The sequence below is a fragment of the Lissotriton helveticus genome, chromosome 6 (genome assembly GCF_964261635.1).
Source record: "Lissotriton helveticus chromosome 6, aLisHel1.1, whole genome shotgun sequence".
In the NCBI taxonomy this organism is placed as follows: Eukaryota; Metazoa; Chordata; class Amphibia; order Caudata; family Salamandridae; genus Lissotriton; species Lissotriton helveticus.
Window position 1 is genome coordinate 913,124,667 of NC_136067.1, and position 24,055 is coordinate 913,148,721.

The 24,055-nt window shown below is 42.4% G+C and overlaps 1 protein-coding gene across 1 annotated transcript in view; it reads right to left on the reverse strand.

The window, feature by feature from the left end:
• LOC144761599 (protein unc-93 homolog A-like) overlaps positions 1–16,172 on the reverse strand; it is a 340,831-nt gene extending 324,659 nt beyond the window's left edge. The window contains exon 1 of the mRNA XM_078646899.1: positions 16,046–16,172. The gene's annotated coding sequence lies outside the window, so the exon portion shown is untranslated. The remainder of the gene's footprint in view (positions 1–16,045) is intronic.
• Between the last annotated feature and the right edge of the window lie 7,883 nt (positions 16,173–24,055).

Genomic DNA, 24,055 nt, shown 5'->3' on the forward strand with positions numbered 1-24,055 from the left:
CAACTGAAGCACATATCAGAGAATCCCCTATGCATTCATATGAAAGGGTAGCCTCACACTAGTGAAAAACCAAAATGGTTGTTTGTCACAGTACATGCCACACATGTAAGGCACGTGTCCTACCTTTTGCCTACAGCATACCCTGCCCATGGGGCTAGTTAGGGCCTACCTTAGGGATGACTGATATGTAGTAAAAGGGGAGTCACAGACGTGGCACCCACTTTATTTGCCACGTCACAGCGGCAGTAAACAGCGTGTGCAGTCCCTGCAATGGCAGAGGCCTGAGACTGGTTTGAAAGGTTACTTTGGTGGGTGGCACATGCAGCGCTGCAAGCCCACCAGTAGCATTTAATTTACTAGCCCTGGGTATATGAGATACACCTTTACAAGGGCTGATAGGTAAATTAAATACGCCATACAGCCGTAGACCAATCGTACCACATTTACCATAGAGAGCACATGCACTTTACGCTGGACAACAGTGATAAAGTGCCCAGAGTCCTAAAACCACCAACACCAGGTGAGAAAAAATACCAGGAGGAAGGCAAAAAGTTCAGGTATGACCCTGCAAAAAGGGCCAAGTCAACACATGGTTTGTGCACATGTGCTTTTATGGTCAAAATATGGCAAAATAAAGTTTTTTGACTGACTGAGAGGTTTGGGTCTAGGTTAATTTGGTGTTTTTGTCTCTTTTTATGTACTCAGTTTTGTAGTCAACACGACCTTCTTACATTTCTTGCATTTCTGAACCACGGAGTTTAGTCCTTGGTTACTGATCAGAGTTGGCTATAGATCTTTCAGTTGTTCTAATTTTCTTACCTATTTCTTTGGGATCGCTTACTAAATCTGCACAAGAAAGTTTGTTTGACTGGTCAATTGGATAATAATATGTTTACTTTCTTGGCTGATTTTTTTAGGAGACCAATCAGAGCTAAAGTAAGTGGGTTTGTCCTCAAAGATGATTTTGTATACATCATTCAATCCTTATAAAGATTCAAAAGGTTGGAAGAGAAGAGATTTCGACACAATCAGTGCGTTCTGAATTATTTTGTAGTTTTCTTTCTTTCTGAACCCTAAAGAACATTTCTTGAGTTTTGGGCTTTTTTATTTGAATTGGAGCTACTTCATTGATGATATCAGTCATTGCTTCATTGTGATGTTCCACAAGAGATTGTACATGCTTGTCTCCTGCAGTGATTGTAGATATATCTAGAGTTGTCATGCTATCATGGAGAAGGCATGTTTGTATCCCTGACCCAGTGCTTTGGTCACTTAGTCCATTAATTAGTACTCCAAAGAGTACGATATAAAAAATGATTACGAAATAAAAAGAACAGCTAACCTAAGATAAGGCCTCAGGCCTAACAGATCCTCTTAAATAATTAGTAAATCAAGGATTTCATCTTTTCAGGAGTGGTTATTGAGCTTGATATAAAATGGCCATAGTTAAGGCAAAAGTAGGCCACTAGAGACAGCATAGCTCTCATTATCATCAATAGTAAGATGAAACCCTATAAAAAATATCTCATATGTCATGAATAGTGAAAAATAAAATAAATGGCTAAACACTTGTTAGAATACATATGAGTGTTGATGAATGAGGTATCCTTTAGTGTGGCGCCATTCATCTGTAATCAGGTCAGCAGATAGACTTGGGAAAGCCTAGAAGTGGTCATTTATTAGATTTTATAGCTGAAAAGAGGTTTAACTGGTGGCCAGTTCTCCAACTATGTGTACCAACATTCTGATTAGAATATTGAGTAATCCTATAGTATGAGAATGTCAACAATGCAATGAGAAAATTCATTTAGCTGTGTTTTTCTACACCAGAAACAATATGTCTAATGTTTTCCTTAGGATCACACCTGCAATATTCAGTTTGCATCTGGCTTCTATTCTTCCATGAAGAAGGCATTTCAGTGAGAACAGAGTTACATTTCTAGAAAGGATCAGTGAAATTGGAATTGTTATCATAGTGTTTACGTTAGGGCCTTTATTGATTTTACAAGGTTTAATGAAGCAATTAAGGGTCTTTTGGAAGCATGGCAAGGAACGTCTTAAGATTGCTGAGGTCATCAATTTCATTATGATAGAGATAGAAAGAAGTTCTGATTGTTGAAGAATCAGCGATGAAACATGGTTAATGTTTTTGAATGGCAAAAATCTTATTTAGGGAGAACTGACGTAGTAATGTGAGGGAAGGATTAGGCAAAGGAAAACATGTAGTTTAATATGAGACACTAGTTTAGAGTAAGGATTCCCATGTATATAGCAGCATTTTACAAATAGACAACCTCTTTCAAGAGTGGTAGTTCTTCACCCCTGTTTATGTTGTTCAGTGGAGGACCTGAACAATGCAGGGTAGCAGGAAGCCTCTCTAAAAATGTGACTAACCTTCAGTCACAGAGAAGAGGAGGAAACTATTGAGTAGAATTGTAATAAATGATGTACCTAATTATATTGTTTAGCCCTATTGTCCCCTTTCCTTGAGGGGGTGATGAATAAAATAGAGGAAAATATATTAATCTGCCTTTTACACATTTTTAGTATGCTTGAGGGGTCAAGAGCCTCACTGGGACCTTAATTAACATCTTTTCACTGTGTCTCCTTCATCTACATAGAAGAAAGAGAGAAGAGTTCTCCTACAGATGGCAGAATCTTCAACTAGTGTTGAGACTACTTTATTCTTAAGTGCTCACAGCATAGACATAGAACATCCTTTAGTATAACAGTGAGATAGATACAAATATTAGACATCTTTGTTGGCAAGGTGACCTTAGTGTGCTTTTCAGTGGAGCTAAAACTGATAGAAATCAATATCATGACTCTCGCAATCCTTACAAGATTGTGAGTTCTTGCAAAGTACAGCAGCTGATAATTAGCATGGACAACCTTTTATGCTTGAGAAATCTCACAGGAGACTGATGTGAGAAGCAAATGCTGTGAATCGGCAGTAATACTTCAGCCAATTGACGTTTTCTCCTCAAACCAATTATCTTCTGGTATTTGGCATAGTGCACAGCCTCAAACTCTCGTTGTTCACTATGGTCTCTCTCTCTCTAGCTTTCTGTGATTTTGGACAGAAGGGTGAAAAACAGTGGCCAATTTCTCTCAAGGGCCTCAGTGCTCAGCAGTTCCCAGCTTGAGACTCCAGTGGGCCTAACTGGACATCCTCTCTCCAGCGATCAGGAAGGACAGTCTCTTTCCAGATTTCAGTACTGTTAATGTAGGAGTGAATGCCAGCAGCCTGTCTTTGGAGTGTCCTTCAGCATCTGGAAGTGACCAGTCTCAAACATGGACAAACAAAAGACTGTATCCAGTTAATTGTCTCAGGATATCATCAAACCACATCCAATCAAATGTTCTTAAGTATGCATGCACATCATTTGCCTGCAGAATACTAGCCAATTATGTTGGCTGAGGTGTAACACAAGACAACCAAAGAATATCTATGCAATCCCTTTTCTACCCACCCCTATTGTGAAGTATTTTGTAATTCTATAGCTGGCATATAAGGGAGTATCCGCCTGCATTGAAATTGCAAGTTGTGCATTTAACCTAAATGCCCTTTTATTTTCCCATGTTCACATTTGGGCAGGTAAAACCTGTTGAAATGCATGAATGGGCAAAAGTATTGTATTGGGTGAAATCACTGCAAATACAGGTTCACACTGGCATTCCCCAATAAAAGGGTCAAAAGTTGTAAAAACGTAAGAATGTAATCTCCAGGATATACTGACCCATGTGTTATTGGGAAAAATTTCAAGTCAGCCTCCTCAATAAACTCATATTATACTGACCCATGTAATATTGGGAAAAATTTCAAGTCAGCCTCCTCAATAAACTCATATCGAAGTCTTAAGAGCCCGAAATATTTTTGATATAATACAGAAAACGAATCATTATTTCAACTCTTTCCACATCATAACACTACTATTTCCTGGAATCCTAATGTAGATTTCTTGTACTGGTTTTATAAAATCTAAAATGTAAGCAGTATAAAAGTCCTGTGTGCGTCAATGTAAAATGTGCATCTTTTATGTGAAAAGATGTCTACTGTTTAGATGCTTGCACATGTACAGTAGTTCATCATACAAAGATGAACGTCAACAAGATTATTAATAGCTTCTAATATTCATTGCAATGTGAGCATTTCATGGAGCCCTATTTTTTTTAACAATTGTTGTACCACTTTCTGTCAAACAGCATCAAAAAAGAATAGTCAGTCTTTAGGATTAAAATGATAACAATCCTGGCTCCAATCTTAATTTTAGCTTCAATAGGATCGTTGGTAGATTGTACACACCCCACGAATCATGCACTTTGGTCAAATCAACTAAATAACAGTTGCTAAAAATATACACATTCAAAATTAAGGTTATTTGAAACAGTTCAACTAGTAAATCAGCCTTTACAACAATGCATGTAACAAAAAATATTAACATGCATCTGAGTAAAAGCAGATTTTGGAATTTAGCTTACCTAAACTAAAACTAGGTAATGTCTAAGACTTTGACAAATTGTAAGCATCACAAAATCAAATCAGAATGTATTTATGATGCCAAAACCCAGAGACACTTAGGTGAATCAAGTTTGTCAAGTTTTGGTACACCCAGCACCAAACAAAATATTCTGTAATGCCTTATCTCATAATGAAGAAGCACATGACCACATCCCACCATCTGGTGCTAATATAATGGGTGTAGACACGGGTTTTATGTGAAGTTCTAGGACCCTTCCTTCATAGTAGGCAATGGAGAGTTGCATACAAACCACACAAAGGTCAACAATCAGACTGGCATAGTTGAAAAGGAAGCCCATGTCATGAATGACACCTTCAGGTAGTCCTGAATTTTGGCTACAGCACATCTACTGTCAATTTTAATTTGTTTTTACCTCCTAAACCATACCTAAGGGAATCAAGCTTAATCTGATTTCCCAATCCTTACCATCATTAGTACATCATTCGGAATAATTACGCTTGTCTTTAATTGTAAATATTTTTTTTTAAGATCAAGTTTTCTGTCAGAAAAAATTAATTGAGATAAATTGAACAGTTAGCCTTTGTGTCTGCCCAGCCTTGTATGTGTATGGTCATCTTGTGTTGGCCCTTGGCCGCGGTGGCGGGCGCACTTTGATGGCAGTGCGCGTCGCTCCGTGGCAGACAGGAAATTACCTATGTTTTGCTATACTAATATACCATGCGGCGCAGCTGAGAAAATGTAGGTAAAATCAACAGGGCTCCTCAAGCTCTTCTCCCGCAGCGTCGTTCTGGGCTGGCGGGCCTGCCCACAACCAGGCATTCTCCTGCCTGACATCCGTTTCCCGTTGGAGGTTCTGCCTACCCCCAGGCTTGGCAGGCGTGCACTGCCAGGTGTCCAGCGGCTCTCCTTGCCCCCACCGGAGTCAACCGCAAAAGCTCCCTGCAAGATAGGAGCAGGACCTGGAGCGTAGGCTCCGGCGACTTTGCTGTCTGGGTAGGGTCCCACCCTCAAACAGGCTTTACCTCTGCCTGGCTTCTCGGTGCTTCGCTGGCTTAAGGTTGGGCTACCTCTCTCTTTTCACGTAACTAGGGAAATCCCCAGCCGGGGATTCCCTGCCGCTTGTGCTCTCCTTGCAGCCCTCGGCCCGTAGCAGAGCCCCAGCTGCAGGACCAACCTTTTGGCCATGGAGAAGAGTGCAGCGCGGCCCCTGCCAATCCGCAGGGCCAAAAGCACTCCTCTCATGCTGCACCGAGTGAGTCCCCCTACTCAGGCAGCCAAAAATTAAAGTGCTCACCAGGCGCTTCCTGACAATCATCTTACCGGAGCCTAGGCAGTGCTCTTCTCATGCTGAGCATGCGCCCAGAGGCCACGGTTCTTAGTTCTTCAAAGGAAGGTGGGAACTCCAGCGTGCACCCTGTGCTGAATCCCCAAACTCACACAGGACAGAGATGGGCCAAGGCAGACCAGCTCACAGGTCCCTCCAGCTGATGGGTAATCCCTTGTGGGGATTCCTCCTGGCGCCCGGCGGTCATTCAGCAACACTCTTTTAATGGGGTCACATAATACTTATACCACTTTCAGTATTTGTTCTGCCCTGGCACAGACCTAGTCAAAACCAGATCTGGGGGGCACTTAACAAGTGTACAACAGTCTCTATTGTCAGATTAGGCTCTGGCCCCAGACACACCACAGGGGGGAGGAGCCAGCATTGTGGAAGGCAGGCACAGTCCTATTCAGGGTCAGGTGCTACACCTCCCACTACTCCAAATGCAGATGGGCCTATTCAGCCTAGGGCTGACTCACCCAGCCCATCTGGAGTTACTGCACCTCCCCAACCCCCTTTCATTCCAGAGTCAGATATGCAATACACAAGAGGCAAGCACAGAGACACATAGCACACAGAAATGCCAACTTCTTAAAGTGGCATTTCTGAAATAGTGATAATAAATCTTCAAACACCATTACGCAGCATTTATTACCACTATTCCAAACATACCAAACTTAACCATTCCACTCCTCTCATGTCAAGAACTACAGCTGAAGCACATATCAGAGAATCCCCTATGCATTCCTATGAAAGGGTAGCCTCACACTAGTGAAAAAACAAAATGGTTGTTTGTCACAGTACATGCCACACATGTAAGGCACGTGTCCTACCTTTTGCCTACAGCATACCCTGCCCATGGGGCTAGTTAGGGCCTACCTTAGGGATGACTGATATGTAGTAAAAGGGGAGTCACAGACGTGGCACCCACTTTATTTGCCACGTCACAGCGGCAGTAAACAGCGTGTGCAGTCCCTGCAATGGCAGAGGCCTGAGACTGGTTTGAAAGGTTACTTTGGTGGGTGGCACATGCAGCGCTGCAAGCCCACCAGTAGCATTTAATTTACTAGCCCTGGGTATATGAGATACACCTTTACAAGGGCTGATAGGTAAATTAAATACGCCATACAGCCGTAGACCAATCGTACCACATTTAACATAGAGAGCACATGCACTTTACGCTGGACAACAGTGATAGAGTGCCCAGAGTCCTAAAACCACCAACACCAGGTGAGAAAAAATACCAGGAGGAAGGCAAAAAGTTCAGGTATGACCCTGCAAAAAGGGCCAAGTCAACACATGGTTTGTGCACATGTGCTTTTATGGTCAAAATATGGCAAAATAAAGTTTTTTGACTGACTGAGAGGTTTGGGTCTAGGTTAATTTGGTGTTTTTGTCTCTTTTTATGTACTCAGTTTTGTAGTCAACACGACCTTCTTACATTTCTTGCATTTCTGAACCACGGAATTTAGTCCTTGGTTACTGATCAGAGTTGGCTATAGATCTTTCAGTTGTTCTAATTTTCTTACCTATTTCTTTGGGATCGCTTACTAAATCTGCACAAGAAAGTTTGTTTGACTGGTCAATTGGATAATAATATGTTTACTTTCTTGGCTGATTTTTTTAGGAGACCAATCAGAGCTAAAGTAAGTGGGTTTGTCCTCAAAGATGATTTTGTATACATCATTCAATCCTTATAAAGATTCAAAAGGTTGGAAGAGAAGAGATTTCGACACAATCAGTGCGTTCTGAATTATTTTGTAGTTTTCTTTCTTTCTGAACCCTAAAGAACATTTCTTGAGTTTTGGGCTTTTTTGTTTGAATTGGAGCTACTTCATTGATGATATCAGTCATTGCTTCATTGTGATGTTCCACAAGAGATTGTACATGCTTGTCTCCTGCAGTGATTGTAGATATATCTAGAGTTGTCATGCTATCATGGAGAAGGCATGTTTGTATCCCTGACCCAGTGCTTTGGTCACTTAGTCCATTAATTAGTACTCCAAAGAGTACGATATAAAAAATGATTACGAAATAAAAAGAACAGCTAACCTAAGATAAGGCCTCAGGCCTAACAGATCCTCTTAAATAATTAGTAAATCAAGGATTTCATCTTTTCAGGAGTGGTTATTGAGCTTGATATAAAATGGCCATAGTTAAGGCAAAAGTAGGCCACTAGAGACAGCATAGCTCTCATTATCATCAATAGTAAGATGAAACCCTATAAAAAATATCTCATATGTCATGAATAGTGAAAAATAAAATAAATTGCTAAACACTTGTTAGAATACATATGAGTGTTGATGAATGAGGTATCCTTTAGTGTGGCGCCATTCATCTGTAATCAGGTCAGCAGATAGACTTGGGAAAGCCTAGAAGTGGTCATTTATTAGATTTTATAGCTGAAAAGAGGTTTAACTGGTGGGCAGTTCTCCAACTATGTGTACCAACATTCTGATTAGAATATTGAGTAATCCTATAGTATGAGAATGTCAACAATGCAATGAGAATATTCATTTAGCTGTGTTTTTCTACACCAGAAACAATATGTCTAAAGTTTTCCTTAGGATCACACCTGCAATATTCAGTTTGCATCTGGCTTCTATTCTTCCATGAAGAAGGCATTTCAGTGAGAACAGAGTTACATTTCTAGAAAGGATCAGTGAAATTGGAATTTTTATCATAGTGTTTACGTTAGGGCCTTTATTGATTTTACAAGGTTTAATGAAGCAATTAAGGGTCTTTTGGAAGCATGGCAAGGAACGTCTTATGATTGCTGAGGTCATCAATTTCATTATGATAGAGATAGAAAGAAGTTCTGATTGTTGAAGGATCAGCGATGAAACATGGTTAATGTTTTTGAATGGCAAAAATCTTATTTAGGGAGAACTGACGTAGTAATGTGAGGGAAGGATTAGGCAAAGGAAAAAATGTAGTTTAATATGAGACACTAGTTTAGAGTAAGGATTCCCATGTATATAGCAGCATTTTACAAATAGACAACCTCTTTCAAGAGTGGTAGTTCTTCACCCCTGTTTATGTTGTTCAGTGGAGGACCTGAACAATGCAGGGTAGCAGGAAGCCTCTCTAAAAATGTGACTAACCTTCAGTCACAGAGAAGAGGAGGAAACTATTGAGTAGAATTGTAATAAATGATGTACCTAATTATATTGTTTAGCCCTTTGTCCCCTTTCCTTGAGGGGGTGATGAATAAAATAGAGGAAAATATATTAATCTGCCTTTTACACATTTTTAGTATGCTTGAGGGGTCAAGAGCCTCACTGGGACCTTAATTAACATCTTTTCACTGTGTCTCCTTCATCTACATAGAAGAAAGAGAGAAGAGTTCTCCTACAGATGGCAGAATCTTCAACTAGTGTTGAGACTACTTTATTCTTAAGTGCTCACAGCATAGACATAGAACATCCTTTAGTATAACAGTGAGATAGATAGAAATATTAGACATCTTTGTTGGCAAGGTGACCTTAGTGTGCTTTTCAGTGGAGCTAAAACTGATAGAAATCAATATCATGACTCTCGCAATCCTTACAAGATTGTGAGTTCTTGCAAAGTACAGCAGCTGATAATTAGCATGGACAACCTTTTATGCTTGAGAAATCTCACAGGAGACTGATGTGAGAAGCAAATGCTGTGAATCGGCAGTAATACTTCAGCCAATTGACGTTTTCTCCTCAAACCAATTATCTTCTGGTATTTGGCATAGTGCACAGCCTCAAACTCTCGTTGTTCACTATGGTCTCTCTCTCTCTAGCTTTCTGTGATTTTGGACAGAAGGGTGAAAAACAGTGGCCAATTTCTCTCAAGGGCCTCAGTGCTCAGCAGTTCCCAGCTTGAGACTCCAGTGGGCCTAACTGGACATCCTCTCTCCAGCGATCAGGAAGGACAGTCTCTTTCCAGATTTCAGTACTGTTAATGTAGGAGTGAATGCCAGCAGCCTGTCTTTGGAGTGTCCTTCAGCATCTGGAAGTGACCAGTCTCAAACATGGACAAACAAAAGACTGTATCCAGTTAATTGTCTCAGGATATCATCAAACCACATCCAATCAAATGTTCTTAAGTATGCATGCACATCATTTGCCTACAGAATACTAGCCAATTATGTTGGCTGAGGTGTAACACAAGACAACCAAAGAATATCTATGCAATCCCTTTTCTACCCACCCCTATTGTGAAGTATTTTGTAATTCTATAGCTGGCATATAAGGGAGTATCCGCCTGCATTGAAATTGCAAGTTGTGCATTTAACCTAAATGCCCTTTTATTTTCCCATGTTCACATTTGGGCAGGTAAAACCTGTTGAAATGCATGAATGGGCAAAAGTATTGTATTGGGTGAAATCACTGCAAATACAGGTTCACACTGGCATTCCCCAATAAAAGGGTCAAAAGTTGTAAAAACGTAAGAATGTAATCTCCAGGATATACTGACCCATGTGTTATTGGGAAAAATTTCAAGTCAGCCTCCTCAATAAACTCATATTATACTGACCCATGTAATATTGGGAAAAATTTCAAGTCAGCCTCCTCAATAAACTCATATCGAAGTCTTAAGAGCCCGAAATATTTTTGATATAATACAGAAAACGAATCATTATTTCAACTCTTTCCACATCATAACACTACTATTTCCTGGAATCCTAATGTAGATTTCTTGTACTGGTTTTATAAAATCTAAAATGTAAGCAGTATAAAAGTCCTGTGTGCGTCAATGTAAAATGTGCATCTTTTACGTGAAAAGATGTCTACTGTTTAGATGCTTGCACATGTACAGTAGTTCATCATACAAAGATGAACGTCAACAAGATTATTAATAGCTTCTAATATTCATTGCAATGTGAGCATTTCATGGAGCCCTATTTTTTTTAACAATTGTTGTACCACTTTCTGTCAAACAGCATCAAAAAAGAATAGTCAGTCTTTAGGATTAAAATGATAACAATCCTGGCTCCAATCTTAATTTTAGCTTCAATAGGATCGTTGGTAGATTGTACACACCCCACGAATCATGCACTTTGGTCAAATCAACTAAATAACAGTTGCTAAAAATATACACATTCAAAATTAAGGTTATTTGAAACAGTTAAACTAGTAATTCAGCCTTTACAACAATGCATGTAACAAAAAATATTAACATGCATCTGAGTAAAAGCAGATTTTGGAATATAGCTTACCTAAACTAAAACTAGGTAATGTCTAAGACTTTGACAAATTGTAAGCATCACAAAATCAAATCAGAATGTATTTATGATGCCAAAACCCAGAGACACTTAGGTGAATCAAGTTTGTCAAGTTTTGGTACACCCAGCACCAAACAAAATATTCTGTAATGCCTTATCTCATAATGAAGAAGCACATGACCACATCCCACCATCTGGTGCTAACATAATGGGTGTAGACACGGGTTTTATGTGAAGTTCTAGGACCCTTCCTTCATAGTAGGCAATGCAGAGTTGCATACAAACCACACAAAGGTCAACAATCAGACTGGCATAGTTGAAAAGGAAGCCCATGTCATGAATGACACCTTCAGGTAGTCCTGAATTTTGGCTACAGCACATCTACTGTCAATTTTAATTTGTTTTTACCTCCTAAACCATACCTAAGGGAATCAAGCTTAATCTGATTTCCCAATCCTTACCATCATTAGTACATCATTCGGAATAATTACGCTTGTCTTTAATTGTAAATATTTTTTTTTAAGATCAAGTTTTTTGTCAGAAAAAATTAATTGTGATAAATTGAACAGTTAGCCGCAAGCAGCAGCAAGCAAGCAAGAAAGCAGGTATTACTATTGTTATAATGTCAAACACCATTTAACTTCATTAACTGCACTGTAGCTATTTTTAAGAGTCAAATGCAGTCTAAATAGGATTCTTTATTAGATAGGAAAGGATGTAAGTTAGGGACCTAAAATGTAACTCCGCACAAATGCTTCTTAAAAAGGCCATAGACCAAAGCAATGTCTTGGCCATTCAATTTTGATCACACCTGCCCCAAATAAAAGAATGGGTTAGTGGTTTGATTAGATGATCTTACATGCACAGGACTATGACATTTCCCTGCACATATAACAGAGTCCTGGTGGTACTGCAATGTATATTTACCACCTAAGTTAGAAACACTTCAGCATAGAGTCTCTTTCTCACCAGACCCTATAAGGATGGGGCCGAAGGTGCAGTTGTGGTTTCAGGAAGGCCAAAGGAAGCCCTTAGAAGTCAGGTGCAAGGGTGTTCAGGGCCAGATATGTGACACTCTCCACACTGCCTGGTTTTGTATCTGAAACCATTTGCCATTCTCTTTTCAGGGCGCACAGTTTCCTCTCAGGGGTTACTGCAGAGGGTCTGTGGACTTTCATTGTTAAATCCAAAAGCCACTCATAGAGCGAGTGTAAAAGGTGCACCACCCACGGCTGGTCTAAATTCTTTGCCCTTTCAGAGGTGTCCATTTTTCTAGAGTAGGTACAAAAGGGGGTGGTGATGGACGGAGCATCTGAACCAATCAAACACTCACACCCAGTCAACAGATCTGGGTTTAATCCCTCACCGTTTTTTAGCCCACTCTGCCACCCCAGTTCAGACATGGCCATATGCAAATCAGTCTGACCCTGTTCCTCAGGGGAACAGTCCAGCCCGAACTGCCAAGCCATGCCTTCCCTGGACCGGAAACAAGCTTCCTAGGACTGGTTTCTGGCATTTCAGCCGTTTTCAGCCAGGCTTGCTTGAATCCAGTGGCAAAGTGAGCAAGGGACTCACATCTGAGCATACCCTGCCAACTTATGGCGAAAAAATCGGTACAAAAGGGAGTGGTGATGGACGGAGCATCTGAACCAATCAAACACTCACACCCAGTCAAGAGATCTGGGTTTAATCCATCGCCTTTCTTTAGCCCACTCTGCCAGCCCAGTTCAGACATGGCCATATGCAAATCAGTCTGACCCTGTGCCTCATGGGAACAGTCCAGCCCGAACTGCCTAGCCATGCCTTCCCTGGACCGGAAACAAGCTTCCTAGGACCGGTTTCTGGCATTTCAGCCGTCTTCAGCCAGGCTTGCTTGAATCTAGTGGCAAAGTGAGCAAGGGACTCACGTCAGGGCATACCCTGCCAACTTATGGCGCACAAAGCGGTACAAAAGGGGGTGGTGATGGACGGAGCACCTGAACCAATCAAACACTCACACCCAGTCAACAGATCTGGGTTTAATCCATCACCGTTCTTTAGCCCACGCTGCCACCCCATTTCAGACATGGCCATATGCAAATCAGTCTGACCCTGTGCCTCATGGGAACAGTTCAGCCCGAACTGCCAAGCCATGCCTTCGCTGGACCGGACACAAGCTTCCTAGGACCGGTTTCTGGCATTTCAGCCGTCCTCAGCCAGGCTTGCTTGAATCCAGTGGCAAAGTGAGCAAGGGACTCACGTCTGACATACCCTGCCAACTTATGGCGAACAAAGCAGTACAAAAGGGGGTGGTGATGACCGGAGCATCTGAACCAATCAAACACTCACACCCAGTCAAGAGATTTGGGTTTAATCCATCAACGTTCTTTAGCCCACTCTGCCACCCCAGTTCAGACATGGCCATATGTACGTTTGCATCATTATCTTTCATCTAATAAATTAGGCAATCTATCTTGTATGTAATCTACATGGAATATACAAATCCATATACTGAGGCAATTTCTGTGTTTTTTTACACTTAGAAGGTCATTTAAAGATGGAAGGGTGAACCAGCAAGCCCTCCGGTGTTGGGAGTCCCTCCTCTGCCCACCTAGGTAAGAGATACCCAAAGATTGGCGGGGTTCATCTTGATGAAAGAGCTTCAATAGAGGAGCAAGAACAGATCCTTCAAAGCTGTAATGCCGAAAAGACTTCAATTCGGACCCCATAATAGGAGAATCAAACATCATTTGGAACACAAACGAAAACATGATCTTACAGCATACCTCCCAAATTTGTTGGGGGAGGAATGCTGCAAGATCAGGATTTTGTTCGTTTTCTGAATGATGTTTGATTCCCTTAGCATGGAGTCCCCTATCCATTCTTGAGGATATCTATACTGCCTGATTTTAAACATGGCCATACTGTTATTTGAGGTTGCTGAATTCGCTTTTCAGCATTTATTGATTATTGAAGGGTACCATTGTTCGCAATCATTTGCCTTGCCCTGATGAGCAACTGCGTCGTGAAACACGTGTTGGCTGTGCTAGTAAATCTTAGGAAATTCCATCTTTGGATTCTGTGATTATATGCATCCATAGAGACAGAAGACTTTATTATTTGGGTAACAATTGGAATAAATCTCCTTACCTGATGACCTACGGATCACACATAAAAGTAAGCTAGCCACAAAATCAGCTAGCCTTTGAATATTCTTGGTTGCCTATTACACAAGCATTGAGGGCGTCTTTGTCTCTACAAAAGAGGGGAGGTGCCCTCACGAGGTCAAACTCATGGATGCTAAAGTTGCAAGACCTGACAGATATGTAAACACACCATGTATGTTTGTTCATATACAAAAAGAGCTCAAGCTATAGCGGCCTTTATTTGGATTAATATTAGCTCCTGTCTGAAAATACCCAGGGAGTTCAGCCAGAAATACACACACAGATAACATGACCTGAACTCCATCTGAAAACTATATAGTGAAAGAAAGGGAACATTGCCCATACACTTTTTACCTTTACATTTTAGTAACTCCAGATAAAATATGACTGGAGTTTGTGTACCTTACAGTAGAGGTTGGGTGATAGCTCACATTTAACATATTTTTGTGGGTCTTTTTTGTGGGTCTATAAACAAAGACATTGTTGTTTCTCTTTACTGAAAATATATTTGCTTGACTGCGATGGTGTGGTTCAGTGACTCAAAAAAAATACGATTATACCAGCGCGGGCTGCTATTATCTCTGTGGACCTTCAGGGCAGTAGTTCCTATCAGGCAAGGACAACTCATCCTTCCATAGTTTTGAGAGGGACACCTTGGGTCGTTTTCCTAAAACATTTTTGAGTACAGAAAGTACTACCACAGGACTACCTATTTACTTAATCTTACATTCATATGTGAATCAACTCTAAGATGCCCAACTACCTATTATTAAAAGTGCAAGAAGGGCTCAGTCCTTTCTATTTGCACCAAATGTATAGGAATATTTCCTGAATAGTCCTCCTTTATTTCCATTTAAGGGGGTATGTAAAGTACTACTCCTGTAGTATACTAGTACTTTTCGTACTCTGACATCGTATATTGCCGCTAAAACCTTTAAAATGGGAATATTCCAGAAATATATAGTACTACTTCCCATACCCTTAAATGCTTTTGTGAATTGGTCTCCTAGATGTTTTGGGGTTGATTGACAAAGGGGGCTAACCACAAAAGCATTTTGGTGTACGTAAAATTGTAGTCCTGTTGTACTCTTTTATGTATTCTTACTTGCCTTTGTGAATTGACCCTAAAATGAGATGGAATGGGAAAACCCAGGTACTACTCGTAAACAATAATATATATAGAGATATATATATATATATATATATATATATATATATATATATATATATATATATATATATGTGTGTGTGTGTGTGTGTGTGTATATATATATACATACATACATATATATTGCTTTTGTGAATAGGCTCCCTAAGCAAGTAAGGCTATGCAAAGCGTGCTACAGGAGAACTGCTTTGCTTACATCCTTAAAATGCCTTTGTGAATAGATCCCATTGGGTACCATCAAATAGGGTAATATTAACATCTGCTATTTACAGCTATAGAAGCTGCAAACAAAATGCGGGTTGGTGCTAGGTGGAAATTAGGTTATTATTCCTATCACATGATACAACATGGTTTCATGTAGCGTTACAAAACTATAAGGAAATAGAAAGTGGCACATTATAACATTTCTATAGGATGCTTGAAAAGCTATATCCTGGAAATGCAGTTTCAAACCTTTCCAACACAATACACCTTTCGAACACCAACAAATGGATGGTGCTAAAACATTAATGGCATCCTATTGAGTTCTGTGCAACTGTATACACCTGAGAAAAAAAACCTTTTGAATTATTACGTCACCCAACACTTTCAATGCTTTCATGAACCGATGCCATTGTGATCCGGACACTGGAGAAGACCCTCATACACATTTCCCCATTTTGATTATTTTGGAATTATATAGATTCACAAATTGTGCTTAAAGTATCCATTATTTATGGCTCCTACCTTAATTGTCAAACAGGTTTTTTCCCTCGTTCACCGAAGATCACTAGTCTAAGATTTGCTGAGTTAAAATCTGATCTGGGTGCCGTCAATCCATTTTCTGCTCATGAAAAACACTCTTCCTTGTGCTGGATGCACAACAATACTAAGATAAATACTTCCTTTAATGATAGACTGCATCTCCTTTAATCCATGGGCACGCTCTCATTATACAAAACAGAGACATTAATATGATTGTACACGGGTAAAGTGAGGACACAGACTTGTTCCCTGCTAATGCTTAATTTATGTTTTGATTTTTGACTCCGGTGTTCACTGTAAATATCTCAACAGTATTGGGTCAAGATCCTCTTCAGGCTATTTAAAATCACCTGAATGAGAAAAACAGCGTCTGCGAAACGATTGCTCAAGTATGTGGTAGGTCATTTGGTATAGCTAGACACCGTGAAAGACTGTTCTGTCCTACTAGTAAAATTACTTTGTGAATAGCAAGCAATGGTAAACTTACACAAAAGAGAAGGTTTGCCTTTGTGAATCAGGCCCGAAACGTGTATATTTTTGAGGCGAGAAAAACAATTTTGCCTTTACCCAGTTTTTTTTAGATTTAATGAGTGCCCCGCAGCTTCCAGAATTATTTTTTTTTGCAAAAAACATGACCAGATACAACAAGAATTGCAAAAAGGCTGGCGGCCAATGCCAGACCCATTGGTTTTGACAATACTTGTTCTCTAGCTTAGTACCTGTATATAAGTTGTTTACGTCATCATAATAGCAAACTGTAGGAGAGTAGGATCTGCCTCTTATGGTTACCCCACTTTTTGATGATGTATCACTGTTTTTGACTTAGACTGACTGGGTTCCTGCTATTCAGGACCCCAGTCTACCTGCTTTCTCCTGTAAATTGATTGCATGTACTTTAGGTACACTCCAGATTGGATTCTGGGGTACACTTATCAGTTCCTAGTATATGGTACACCATATACCCAGGGCATAGGTACCCCAGAGCATCCCCCTGGGCTGAAGCATGTATTGTGCCACCCCTGAGAGGCCATTCAAAATGACACCACAGGTCTGCTACTGCAGCCTGTGTAAGGAGGTGCATGCACCCCTTACTTAGATATAGGTTCCCTATATCTAGTCTAAATCACTACACATATAAACATATCAGTTACCCCTTTCGCAGGCCTTCAAAATCCTGAAGGCAGGGTGCTGAGTTTTGTGTGAGAGTGTGCCCCTGCATGGGTAGGGGCCCTCTGCAGCCTTCATAACCTATTCTGTGGGGTTGTCTGTGATGCAGCCAATTATATATACTTAGGTGCATTATAACCTCAATGGTAAATGCTAACTTTAAAACGACTTCTTAGAAACATGTCATGTTTGGTGTCAAACACCTTGGAATCATACCTCGAAGGTATGATTCCACCCTCCTAGAGGGTCTTATGTGGATCACCAGTCTACCCGGTACCAGCTTTCTCGACCTAGGCATCAGAAAATGGATGGTGCCCGCCACAGACACGAGTCTGCCCTCCTGCTGCTGAGCCAAGCTCAAGCAGAGTAAGACCTGGCATCTTTGGTGTGGTTTCCCCTGTCTTTTTGCCTCTGCCTCCTGTATTTTTTAATAGGTTGCACGGGGGGCACATTTGGTGTCCCCCTGCATAGTTTAGCTCAAACCAGTTCCAGGAGCCATTTGCTTCTGCTCTGGCACAAAATGGGACAAAGGACATGGGTGTAGCCACCCCTCTGTCCTGCCCTTCCCCTAGGTGGGTCCCCTGAGTCAGTCCAACCCATTCCCTGGGTATAAAGTGGGAAACCTGATTCCAGGACTTTGGATTTTACCTGGGCTAAACTCTGCAACTGAAACCAAGTATTTTGACAGTCTACACTTCGCTGGACGACAGAAGAATCTCCCTTGGAGTAAATAGGTTACTCCCCTGCAGCAGCAGGCACCTAAATGCATCTGCCCGGTTTGCATCTCCCCAGCTCCTGAGGACTCTGAAGATTTCTGCAACACAGGAGGTGGGTTCCTGAACGTTCCTGAGGTTGATCTGCCCTCTCAGCAACCCTGAGACCAGTATCCCTCATGGGGACAGTGCAACCCGAACCCCTGTGCACAGAGTACTTTTGTAGCAGCAAATGCTTTTTGACCTGAGGCTGTGCTTTGGACTACGTGTAGTCCCGACCTTGAGCAGCATTTCCACCAAAATCTCTGGCCTCCACTCCACGGGTGCTCTGTGGGCTGGTGCTTTGTGAATCCGCTCATTGTCCCCTCGCAATCCCTGGTCCATTGGCCTGTGAGTCCTGGTGAGGGTCACTTTGATTTTCCTTGTGCTTCCCTGGTTGCTCCAGATGTGCCCTGACTCCCCATAGCTTGGAGAGTCTTCTGGACCTTGCTGGTCCACACCGTGAGCTGTTTCCTCTGCCCATGTGGGTTGCCTTTGTCAAGGCTCCTTGGTGTTCAATCCAGACACTGACCCCTCGGCACTTGACATACTTTGTGGGACAGCTCACCTCCAGAATTTGGTCATCGTCAACGTCTCCTGGTACCGGTGGCTGCAGAGTCAAGCATCCTATCTTCACACCTTAAGCACCTGACATTGGTGGGCATTCTTCTATCGAGCCCCTGGGCACCCTGAAGTGACCCAGACTCTTCTATGTTCCAAAGGGTTTGCTTGAAGTCCTCTCCGAAGTGTCCTCAAACTATAATTTTCCAACTGTGACTTTCCCATAGAGTTGTATGGAGCATGCGTCTGTGTTCCCACACTACACCCGTCATCCGTGGGCTCTCTGTGTCACTCCTTTGAGTGGTTCCTTGGGATCCCTGCAATTCTACAGGCTCTAGGCCCTGTGTCTAGTGAAGTCGTTGTTGTTATACCATTTTTGTTAGTATATGGTTCCGTCTCCCCCTGGAGCCCACTGTGTATTCTGCTATTTACTGATGTTCTATGATTAAGTATTGTGTGCCTTATGTTCTAATCTCATATAGAGATTATCAGAGAGTGTTTAGTAATAAATACACATTTTTTATATAACACTTGTGTGGTCTACTTTCATTTGATCATTCAGGAGGTCCTGTTCTGGTAAAATAAGCTGCTTTACATTCCTTCAAGACTTAGCCTGAAGGCTGCTCTCCATAGCTACCACTGGGATAGCTTTCTATAAAGGTTATCATTGACCTAATCACCGTAAGGGTCGTTTGGACTGGTGCAAGGTGCCCACTTTAATTAGTGGACAGAATATACCAGGCCAACTTCTCACATTTGTGTGCAGCGGTGGGATTCAAGCTTGCTATTGTTTTACCAGATAAATCTCATTGAGTGTTTAACTAAAGAGCACTAAAAGTATTAGGTACATATAATACGTCAAGATTAGAATAAAGTAAGTTCTACTGAACTTGGAGTTGGGTAAGCCATGGGTCTAGCACACCCTTTCGCCAACTCAAGAGAGTTTAGTCTCCACTAAGTTAGGTAGGTGCCCACACCACATAACACTAGTATGTCTTTTAGAGAAGAGGGCAGTGGCCCTTTGACAACTAGGCATGATAGTCTCTCATTCCAAAAATTGAGAAACATGTGCAAATCTAAGAAGCTGAACACAGGGAGAAGTGCCTGCAATCAACGCCTCATAGAGATATTGCTCCTAGATGGCCTCAGAAAGACCCCAGGGTCTGATCAGGTAGGTAGAGTGGGTAGAACAGGGAATGAGGAAAGGCCAGGCAGTGGAAACTGTGGTGACCTGGACTCAAACCCTGACCAGGAGAATCAAAATGATTCTAACCTGGACAACTTAGATCTTCCTTTGGGTGAGGGAGAAGGCCCCATTGGCCATCTCTTTACCCCATCAGGAAGAGTACTGAGTATACCTAGGAGATCTAGCTCTCCCTCTGTGGAATCTAATCACTCAGGTTCTGTTTTGGTAAAATAAGCTGCTTTACATTCCTTCAAGTCTTAGCCTGAAGGCTGCTCTCCACTGGGATAGCTTTCTATAAATGTTATCTTTGACCTAATCACCATAAGGTTCGCTTGGACTGGTGCAAGGTGCTCACTTTAATTAGTGGACAGCATATACCAGGCCAACTTCTCACATTTGTGTGCAGCGGTGGGATTCAAGCTTGCTATTGTTTTATAATAATAATAATAATAATAATAATAAGAGAGATTTATAGAGCGCCTGGTTACACCCACTGGTGTGTCCCCACGCTATGGTGAGAGGCAGCCCCAAGTGCTAGAGAGCGAAAGCAGAGATTAAGAATGCCCTAAGTCCACACGAAAAAGGTGATAAATCAGATAAATCTCATTGAGCGTTTAAATAAAAAGCACTAAAAGTATTAGGTACATATAATACGTCAAGATTAGAATAAAGTAAGTTCTACTGAACTTGGAGTTGGGTAAGCCAAGGGTCTAGCACACCCTTTCTCCATCTCAAGAGAGTTAAGTCTCCACTAGGTTAGGTAGGTGCCTATATCACATAACACTAGTATGTCTTCTAGAGAAGCGGGCAGTGGCCCTTTGACAACTAGGTATGATAGTCTCTCATTTCAATAATTAAAAAACATGTGCACATCTAGGAAGCTGAAGACAGGGAGAAGTGCCAGCACACAGCACCTCATAGAGATATAGCTTATAGATGACCTCAGAAAGACCCCAGGGTCTGATCAAGTAGGTAGAGTGGGTGGAACAGGGAATGAGGAAAGGCCAGACAGTATAAACTGTGGTGACCTGGACTCAAATCCTGACCAGGAGAATCAAAATGATTCTAACCTGGAAAACTTAGAGATACCTATACCTAGGAGATCTAAATCTCCCTCTGTGGAATCTAACACTAAGGTACTTTTGTAGGGTCTTCCATACCTAATAAGAGGGAATCCTCTTATGACAAGTAGTGCCAATTTCTAGAGATTGAGAGAATCATGCTCAGGCTCAAGAAAGAGCAATTGGCCCTAGACAGGGAATCCCTGGAGCTCCGGAGAGAAACCAGAAGATTGGGACTAGAGTCCCATGGTGGCAGCAACAGTGTCCCTAGAACTAGAGAGTACTCTCATGATTTTAGGAACCTGAACAAGATAGTCCCTCCATATCAGAGTGCGGATGACATCCACAAATGGATAACTGCACTAGAAATGGCCTGTAAAGTACAGAAGGTCCCTCAGGAGCAATGGGCAGCTATCTGAGGGACCTGACAATTACTCAGTCTTGAAGAGTGCTCTCATAGATTGGATTGGCTTAACCACTGAACAGTACAGGATTGAGTTCGGAGACTCCCAGAAAGTACAGACTCAGGACTGGGTTGACTTTGTAGATTATGCTACTAAGGCTTTGGAAGACTGGTTAGTTCGCAGTAAGGTGTTTGATTTTAAAGGATTGTACAACTTAATTATGAGGGAGCAGATCCTTAATAAGTGCCAACATCAGTTGTTGCATCACTACCTGGTTGATTCTGATTTGACCTCTCCCCAAGAATTGGGAAAGAAGGCAGACAAATTGGTCAGAACCAGGGTGAATCAGAAAGCTCAGAAACATGGTGGTGACTCTAAGAAGCAAGATTTTAAAACCTCAGATAAGGGTGGGGAGAAGGGTAAAGACCAGAAGTCATCACAAGAGCCCAAAAAGTCTATATCTGCGGGGGTGTCAGACCTGGTACCTGGCGTGAGTCTCCCTTCCATTTTTCACTGATTGCCTCCTCTGTTTTTGATATGTTTTGCTGGTTTAGATGCTTTGGGCACTGTGCTGCTGCTATTCAGTGCCACAGTGCAAGTACTCCCTATGTTAAATTGATGTACTGGAATCGTGACTCCAGGATTGGCTTATTTGATTTACTTGTCAGACCTCAGTATAGTGCACCATGGGTGCCCAGGGCCTGTAAATCAAATTCCGCTGGTGGGCTAGCAGCACTGGTTTTGCCACCCACAGAAGCAGCCTGTAAAGTATGTCTCAGGACTGCCATTGCAGAGACTGTGTGCAGTCTAGTTACTGCCATGCTGACTTGGTAAGTGCACCAATTTGCCAGTCCCTAAACCTTCCCTTTTCTTCATATCGGACACCCCTAAGGTAGGCCCAAGGGCAGGGTGCATTGTAAGTATAAGGTAGGACATGCCCTGGCATGTCCTAATAGTGAATTACAGCCATTTTCATTTTTCACTATTGCAAGGCAACCAGTACCCATAGGCCAGAATGGGCAGGTTGATTAGAACACATTATAACCCTAACTGACCCAGGGAACACGGTAGAAATTCGAATTTAGTATGCCTGAACTCAGAATGATAAAACACATCTTTTAGTGAAGTTGGTTTTAACATTCTGCGTTTGAAAATACCACTTTTAGAAAGTAGGTATTTTCTTACCTAACCATCCAGCCTGCCTTGCTAGCTTGTGTATTGTGTGTCGAGTTCTGTGAGTGACAGGTGGCTGCACAGAGGTATGTGGCAGAGGATTGTGTGTGGAGAATTCTGTTGTGAGATCTCTGTTGTGCTGCGTGACAGTGCGTAGCTGCGTAACTGCCGTACCGTGACCCGGGAGCCCCCACGTGACCGAAGAACCGCGAGAGCCGCGAGTGCAGCGGAACAGAATCAAGAAGCTTGGTCACGGCCCGTCATAGTGCGGCGTAGCGGCATTGCGGTCGCTCGGCCCCCCTGATCCCCCCCCAGCGGAACAGAATAAAGAAGCTTGGACACGGCCTGTCATAGTGCGGCGTAGCGGCATTGCGGCCGCTCGGCCCCCCGACCCCCCGAACCCCCCCCATTGCAATAGCGCTGGTGTGAGAAGAAGCGGTGCCCAGTGAGTAGACGTCGGAATTCTCCCGTCGCACGCCGCTTCCTAGCCCCACAGCGCGAGCCTGCAATGAGTGGAAAAGTAAGGGAGGGGCCGGTTTAAATCGGAGGACAACGCTGGAAAAAGGCGCAAGAGGCCCCAGGTCCCTGATGAGCGAAGGAGAGGAAAAGGCCTCACAAGGGCAAGCAGTAAACGGGCTCGGGCACGGTACAGGCTATTTACAAAAGCACTACAAAAAAGGGGGTGGTGATGGACAGAGTATCTGAGTTAATCAGAACACTCCTAACCAGTCAACAGATCAGGGCTTGATCCATCACCGTTTTTTAGCTCACTGCACCATCCCAGTTCAGAACCTGGCTATATGCAAATTAGTCTGTCCCTGGCCCAGTGCATCATGGGAACAGGGCAGACCAAACTACCAAGCCAATTCTTCACTGGAAAGGAAACAAGCTTCCGGGGACCGGTTTCTGGCATTACAGCCGTCTTCGGCCCAGCTTGCTTGAATCCTGATGGTGTAATGAGCAAGGGACTCATGTCCGAGCATACCCTTCCACACTCATGGTGGCCAAAATAATTACAAAAAAGGGGGTGGTGATGGACAGAGTATCTGAGATAATCAGAACACTCCTACCCAGTCAACAGATCAGGGCTTGATCCATCACCGTTTTTTAGCTCACTGCACCATCCCAGTTCAGAACCTGGCTATATGCAAATTAGTCTGTCCCTGGCCCAGTGCATCATGGGAACAGGGCAGACCAAACTACCAAGCCAATTCTTCACTGGAAAGGAAACAAGCTTCCGGGGACCGGTTTCTGGCATTACAGCCGTCTTCGGCCCGGCTTGCTTGAATCCTGATGGTGCAATGAGCAAGGGACTCATGTCTGAGCATATCCTTCCACACTCATGGTGGCCAAAATAATTACAAAAAAGGGGGTGGTGATGGACAGAGTATCTGAGTTAATCAGAACACTCCTACCCAGTCAACAGATCAGGGCTTGATCCATCACCGTTTTTTAGCTCACTGCACCATCCCAGTTCAGAACCTGGCTATATGCAAATTAGTCTGTCCCTGGCCCAGTGCATCATGGGAACAGGGCAGACCAAACTACCAAGCCAATTCTTCACTGGAAAGGAAACAAGCTTCCGGGGACCGGTTTCTGGCATTACAGCCGTCTTCGGCCCAGCTTGCTTGAATCCTGATGGTGCAATGAGCAAGGGACTCATGTCTGAGCATACCCTTCCACACTCA